This window comes from Triticum aestivum, chromosome 2B (assembly GCF_018294505.1).
Source record: "Triticum aestivum cultivar Chinese Spring chromosome 2B, IWGSC CS RefSeq v2.1, whole genome shotgun sequence".
NCBI lineage: Eukaryota > Viridiplantae > Streptophyta > Magnoliopsida > Poales > Poaceae > Triticum > Triticum aestivum.
The window spans coordinates 72,431,690-72,439,454 of NC_057798.1; the positions used below are offsets into that span (position 1 = coordinate 72,431,690).

The following is a 7,765-nucleotide window of genomic DNA, read 5'->3' on the forward strand; positions in this document are numbered from 1 at the left end:
ACAGGGCTTTAATGGCATTAGATGCGGACGCCGGTGGAGGATAATTACAAGTCAGTTACCATGGCGCTTCCTGTATTCCAGGAGTGTCCATATATTCCTTCCTTCCTCCTCGCATCAGGCTAGGTCTGGCGACCGAGGTAAGAGCAAGTATAGTAGATCCTAGTCAGCCGGCTATAACATTCACCACGTCAACAAAATCCTACATGGATGAGTGAGAAGGGAAGAGAGAGAGTACAGCTGGCTCTTTAGCTATCGCCGGGCTGCAGCACAGTGTACGAGAAAAAGGAGGCTGCATGCAGCTCCTTTTTTCCTCGCTGCCAATTACTGTTCGTTTCTCTTTCTTCCAACCTGCATGCATTGAATACTATAACCAGTCTAGTAGTCCACACATAGCCAGCTTATTATACAAGCGTACGTATGCAAAGACTTTATGTGACGTGGAACCAGTGGTGGAGACAGGGGGGACCAGCAGGGGCCCTGGCCCCCCCTAACATCAAGGATTTACTGCTAATTTACTTATAAACAGTGTAGAATTAGTGTGCATTTGCAGGTAGGAGCCTATTTTTTCAATGGTTTGGCCCTCCCAACCAATTTTAACATCCCTGGCCCCCCTAATCCAATTTTCCTGGCTCCGCCACTGCGTGGAACAGCTATATAGCCGGCAGCATGCGTTTCTATTAGCCATGCTTTAACGGGCAGCGGCTGATACCTATCCTCCGCTCACCGTCCACGGTGCAGCGACCAGGCCCTCAGGAGCGAACTGGCTGCAAGGCAAACCGAGGCGGGAGCACCACCTCGTTGCTCAGAAGGAAAAGCGGTTGCGTCGGGTCAAGCAAAGGCAGCGCAAGGAGCTGCCCTACCACTCGCGGAGGTGGGGCCGAATGCAAGAACATCTTGGGCAAGCGTTCCGATGCCAGGTACACAAATTCCAGGGGGAAAATAGGGGCACACATGCCTCCAAACTATCCATGGCTTGATTACATAATTGTATTGGAGATATGAGGATTAAATTGACGCTACACTCTTACTGAAATAAATGCCTAGAAATTTTGGACTTACCACCGACTTTTATTGCTCCACTGATTGTAATAGAGATGGATGAAAACGTACTTGCTTGAAAGTATTACCTTATTCCTAATTTTAACACAAAGAGGTTTGATGTTTTTTAAGAGATATTCAGGTTGATGCCACCAATAGTTCTGGCACGCAGTAGACATGTTTTTGATTATATTCATGCAAGATTTTGGCGGTCGATTTTGCAGGTTGCTAATACTTTTGACAGAATTTACTGAAAAGGTAGGGCTTAATATTTACTGACTATCAATCCTTTACTGGTACTAATATGAATTCATGAAAATCTTATGATAGAGCTGCCAGTCAGGTGTGGCAAAGCTGGGGCACTGATTTAGTTTCACCGACTTTTTCCACAATTATAAATGTGTTGCTTGTCATATATTTCAGGCAAATCATTAGCTAGATTTCGTTGGATGGGAGAACGGAAGAGATGAGGAAATTAAAATATGTTGTTAGTTGTGGTTATGGTCGGTTGGCAGGCGAGAAGATGGGAACAGCGGATGAGATAATTTTCTCCAGTGGATGAGATAATTTTCTCCATTGGAGAAATGTCTGGACCTAAAAGCAAAGGAAAAATGCTCTAAAGACAATAGGAACCAAGATGGATTGAACAGATGCAGGATTTGCTGAATATACAAGTACACCATGTATATAATTTTCTTAATTTATGATCTATCCCCAATTAATAGTTTACTTGTGATCTCTAAGACTAGCCACAGTGGAAGTAATTTCAGCAGTAACATCGAGTCCAACTCAGCAAATTTGCTTATGTGGCAATGAGTTAATGAGGAGATAGGTAATTATAGTAACTTAACTAGTTACTGTAACATCACATGCCTCAATGCAATATGAATCTATAACCTAATAAATGAAGTTTTGCAAGTTACCACACTTATGTTAATATCCATTATGAAGTCAGTAACAAAGTCTAGGGATATGTGTATTGTTACTAGTGTATGTTACTCACCATTGTGGCTAGTCTAGGGTCAACGTGACCATGTTGTAATTTGACATATCGACAAAACAACTAAATTTTCCTTCTTCTGGTCACTGAATACGAAAATTCTAACAAATTTATTGGACTAACGGATGGGCGCTCGGATGAGGACTTTGGGTGTTTTTTGTCTGTTTTCTCTGTGGCAATTGAGCGAACCATTCGTATGAGGTGAGCGATCTAAGCCTTGCCACTGTTGAACAAACGCCAAGAAAAAGTATATATATGGCGAGCGACCAAATGAAAGTCCAGGCATCTCAGGGAAACGTACTAACCTATTTCTTTTCTAGCAAACGTCCTAATTTCCTTACAATACATTTTCCTCATCCAACGGCACATACCTACTAAAATTTCAATTGTTTTTGTCAGTAACATTAAAAATACTATGGCTCCAAATAGTTGTATCAAATACCAATATTAAAGCGGCACCGGCGCAGCAACGCGCGCCTTCAATGATCTAGTATACAGTGGAACCTGGCCATTTTCTCCTTCTATTTTCTGATGGAACCATACTATTCCTAGTGGCGTGGAGAAAAAACCAAGTGCGCATGCATGTTTTTTCTCATATCAGTGACATCCGATCCGCAAAATGTGTTTACAGTTCACTGAAAAACGGTTTTGCGGGCCGGCCCGCAAAACTGAAAATCCCCCATAAGTGAATTTGACAGCGATTCGGACTATTGAGTTCAAATTCGAAGAATAAAACATAGTTCGCGCGCAAATAAAAGCATAGTTTTGTACGGCAAACGCAAAAGGAATTCATGCAAAAGTGACGACCACGTCCATCGTCATCTTTGTCACTTTTCACCCGTCGCCTTGATCAAGATTTGGTCTTCCAACATCGTGTAGTTCTTCGATCTCGCGCCTTTTTTTTGTTTGCGCTTGCTCATACACCCCCTCATCTATCTTCTCCAGTTCATCTTCACCATCGTGATCGTCCAAGCCACCCTCCATTTCATTGTAATCAAAATCAGCGATCGGGGCTTGATCGATGTCGAGGGTGTTGGTATCCAACAAGTTGACGAACTCGACAATGGCATCGTTCGAACCACCGCTATAGTGAGTGACATCAAGTCACGAGCTACCACAATGGCGAAAAGGGAAGCAAGTAGAAGGAATCGAAGATGCATACCTTCCGACCATTTCATCAAACACCTTCCCTGGCCGTGGAAGCAGTGACGTTGAACGGCATCGTTGGGGTACCTCTTGCTGGGGTGGAGGGAGAGGATGAAGGCGCCGGCCTTTTCGTAGGAACCATCTTGCGCTTCACGCCCAAAACCTTGCCCATCTTCTCCGACGACGGCTGGGCAGATCGCGCAACAGAGGCGGCGGCGGGCGCGCGTGCCTTCCCAGCAGGGCCATCCGGATTGCCGCCCTGCACGACCACGTTGCCCTGACGCTTGGGGGCAGGCGCGGTGGTGCCTTGAGCGACGGCGGGGGCGAAAAGGCTAACGGCGAGATCTGCTGGAGGGGATTGCGCGTGCGCGATATCCACGGTGATGGGGGATGGCTGGGAGGCTTCCATGGCAGCGAAGAATGGCGGGGGGAGATGGACCGGAGCGGGCGGAGGCGGGGCAATGGTGGCGAAGGTGGTGGGAGGCGGGAACTGCCGCGTGGAAATTTCCCTCGCGCCAAATCTCGTTGCGAATAGGGGGCGAGCTCGGGTCGGCCTCCCACCTCGTGAACCTAAACGTTGAGGGCGAACTTTTGCCGCGCCCCGCAAAAATTTATACGGGTCTGACGCGTTTGCAGGGTCTGATCGGACATCATTTTTCCCGCGGATCCGTGTTTTGGCGGTTATTTCGCGGGTCGGGGCATTGTATGGGGTCTGCTAGAGATGCTCTTAGCTATGCAAGGGTGGTGGTTTGGCTCCAGGTGTTGTACCTCAGTATTTTTTTCAAATATGTTTCAAAGACTTTAGTTATCTTAAGAAAATTCCACATGAAGTTAAAAAGGAAAATAAATAAATTCCACATATACATCAAGATACATAACTATATGATCTTATATTTGACATTTTAGGTTTGTGCCTACATAAAAAAATAATATTAAACTTGATCCATAATAACAAATAATATGTTCACTGTGGGCCCACTATTTTGTCGATAGCCTTTTATGCTTGCTTCTTTCAAAATGGGAATGGGTTTATTCACGAGTCGAAAGCAAACGAAACACCAAAAATATTGGAAAAGGCTTATGTTTGTTTGTCCTACTACTATTACTTGTCCATTCTTGCCATACAGAAAGAACAATAATACACTACTTTTCCTACTGGGGAATTGACTGGGTGTACATTAAATAGCTGAAGTATGCCCGTGATTTGGGTTACCAGATTGTACCACTCAAGGGTTACTAGCTTGAGGATATGATTAGTCGTTTTGAAAGGTTTGTGTTAGATATCCTCAGCTTCTTTTACTATATAGAAGAAATAAGAATAATAACTAAGTAGGTTTGGACCCATTAAAGGAGGGGCCAGTGGCACGCGCACAAAATATGAGGAAATTGGTGCCCAACGAGGCTGGCGAAGTCGACGCAAGAAGTAGGTGGATGTGTTGAAAGCAACAAAGTGGCAAGCTTTTTTTTTGCATTGTGGGACAAGAAATTCCCAACCAATGCTAGGTTGAGACATTTTAGCAAAGAATGATTTCTCCAACAATATGAGGATTAATATTGAGAAAATTTTTATTTCCTGATAGTTTATATTTTTGTATGTTTTAATGTTGAACCAAAAAGTTGGGATTCTTTTGTACACATTGTAATCTAATACTCTTTCCGTCCCGAATTGTTTGTCTTAGATTTGTCTAGATACGGCAATCCGTATCTAAAAAAATCTAAGACAAGCAATTCGTGCGGAGGTAATATTTGTCAGTTTGAAGTTTGTATGTTGTTTTCAGACAAAATAATAATATTTGCACATGGATCTTGATGGAAATAATGGATGATTGGATATAAGGTGTAGGTGCATTGGGGTGAAGGGTAGGAATATGAGGGTACGGTTGCCTTCGAACAGAGAATTCGTCCAGATGAGATCATTAAATGTGTGACGACTATGAGTAGACTTTGTTACCTTTATCATTGTTAGGTAGGAAGCATTGTGTTTCATCACTGTACAAGCCAAATATTCATGTAAATTAGGATAACACTAAAGAGAAATCTTAGATTACATTTTGAAATTGATGCAAGAGTAAAGAATGTCTTACTAGTTTGATGTCTATCCCATAGCTGCATGCATACTGCAGATTGTCAAGCAGTATTAAATCTTTCAGAATAGGAGAACGTATTATACACGTACAAAAAATCCAAACCAAAAAGATGGATACCAATCTGTCATTATGTTACACTAGGCATGTGGTTGGGACACTGTGTCAAGATTCATTGGGGCCAAGGGGCCAATGCCCCCTCCCCACCCCACCCCCCACCCCTCCTATATTTTTTTTTAGAAATGTACAAGATTAATTGCAATACTTTGAGTTAGGCATCTATTGCAACCATGTACTTCTTTAGGCCACATCAAGCAGTGTGGCGACAGTTCTTTGATGTTTTGCTCGTACTCGCTGGCCACTGTGTAGTTTCCAGTTCCACGCCTGGGCTTGCTGATGTGACTGTCGTAAGGAGAACCAAAGCGCTCCTCCCTTCATGGTTGTAATGGCATGAACTGAAAAGTAATACTCCCTCTGTATATTGTATATAAGGCGCATCAGTTTTCGTGCAAGTCAAACGGTCGTATGTTTGATCAAGATTATAGAAGAAAATTTCAACATCTTCAATTCCTAATAAATAAAGTATGAAAATACTTTTCATTATGGATCAAATGATATAAATTTGGTGTTGTAGATATTAATATTTTTCTAGAAACATGCACAGGTTTGATTTTTTTAAAACTATAATACATCTTATATTTTGGAACAGGGGAGTAGATAAATCCCTTACAAAAAGTGTTAAGCATATAAGCACTTTCGACTTGATTTGCAGTGGTCAGTTATGTAAGACAGGGTAGTGTAAATACAATGCGAAGGGGGAGGAATGATGTTGTGCAGGAGGAACGGAGCTGGGCTGCGCCAAAGCTAGGGTGGTGTAAATTGAATACCGATGGGTCCTTTGTTGCGTCGGAACGGGCTGGCGCGGGGATGATCTTACGGGATCATCAGGGAGCTATTAACTTCTCGTCATGCAGGGTGTTGTTTTCATGCAGAGACTCCCTCGAGGCGGAGTTATGTGCGTGTATGGAAGGTTTGTCCCTGGCCTTGCAGCAAAGTGATTTGCCGATCATGGTGGAGATGGACTCTCTCGAAGCAGTATCTCTCTTATCAAGCTTGGAGACGGATCGTTCAGTTTATTCCTCTATTGTGCGAGAGATTAAGCACTTAATGGGTTTAAGAAAGTCTTGTATTTCACATATAGTTAGATCTCAAAATAAAGCTAGCGATTGCTTAGCTAAGTTTGCTAGAACCCAAGGCAGAACTTTGACTTGGTTAGGTTCAGGCCCGGATGAAGTAGTTGAAATAGCATCCCTTGATTGTAAGACCGTTGTGATTGAGTAATGCAATGCTATTTCTCCCGCAAAAAAAAAGTTACATAAGACAGAAAGAGAGTCCTCCTTCAGAGTCCTTTTATCCCAATGTTAAGGATAATGGGTGGGCCTTTACTGAAAGAAGGTGGTTGATCCCCTACATGTAGACAAATAAGATCGATAAATCTAAAAAAATGCCAAGCTTTGCAAGGTCTTCTTCTTAGAACAACAGCAAGTCAGCTCTAGGTCCAACTCCCAATTGTGGTAATATACCATAAAAATCATCCTATTTGTACATTTTTTTAGCATAGCCCACAAATCAATATATTTGTGTTTGCCAAAGTGTACATGCACGTAGTGAGCATCTATACACACGTATGAAAAATAATGGAATTTCAGAATATGTTTCAAACAAATTTCTTTCACTAATCATTCTTTTTGTACCAAGGCCTAAACAAAGCTGTTCCACGCCCAGTCAGCTTTCCGGTTGAATCGTGGCCAACCCCAGTCATATGTTGTCCTTCTCACTCCTCACTCCTTCTCAGTGTGAGTTGGTGGCGGCATTTGCCTCAAAAAACAAGTTGGTGGCGCCATTGGGCTTGTTTTGCTGTCGAGGCTGCCGCATGATCAAACGAATTGAGCTGCAAGGGAGTCGCTCGTTTAGTCCCACACCACTTGTCATGGTGATTCGGTGCAGTGTCCAGTGAGGTGAATAAGAGAGCACCAGGGTCCAGCGGTAGAAGGCACTTAGCTGCGTGGTGAGCACAAAGTGAACTATTCTTTCGCCTTTTACTAAAGAATACCGTGTGCACGCCACAATGTGCAGCATACCATAATTTATAAAGGGTCCTTCTCCTTTGTGAGAGGGTCCCACAAAACAAACTCAGTAAGCATTGATTTTGAAAAGTGTTGCAAGTTCAAATACTTGATATTTTTTTTGTGTGAAACTGTTTTGTCTTATTTCTAATAATATTTAATCAGATTTATTTGCCGTTATGGTTTGTAAAATTGAGATGATAACCACATAATTTATTTGTGTTGACTTAACCTTTCTCACTCTCCACTCCTGCTCGCCCATAACAACATGCTTCCTAGTCATCTGTAATCCGGAAATCGTTCTAATCTTCTGCTAGATTGTAAGAGTTTGTTAGCTCCATGAACTGCAATGTACATGTTCTAATCTTAGA

At 42.7% G+C, this 7,765-nt stretch overlaps 1 non-coding gene across 1 annotated transcript; it reads left to right on the plus strand.

Annotated features, from left to right (window-relative positions):
- The first annotated feature begins 7,327 nt into the window (after positions 1-7,327).
- LOC123047719 (U5 spliceosomal RNA) lies at positions 7,328-7,447 on the plus strand. The gene has a single exon (XR_006423093.1). It is a non-coding gene; the product is annotated as a U5 spliceosomal RNA (small nuclear RNA).
- The last annotated feature ends 318 nt before the right edge of the window (positions 7,448-7,765 follow it).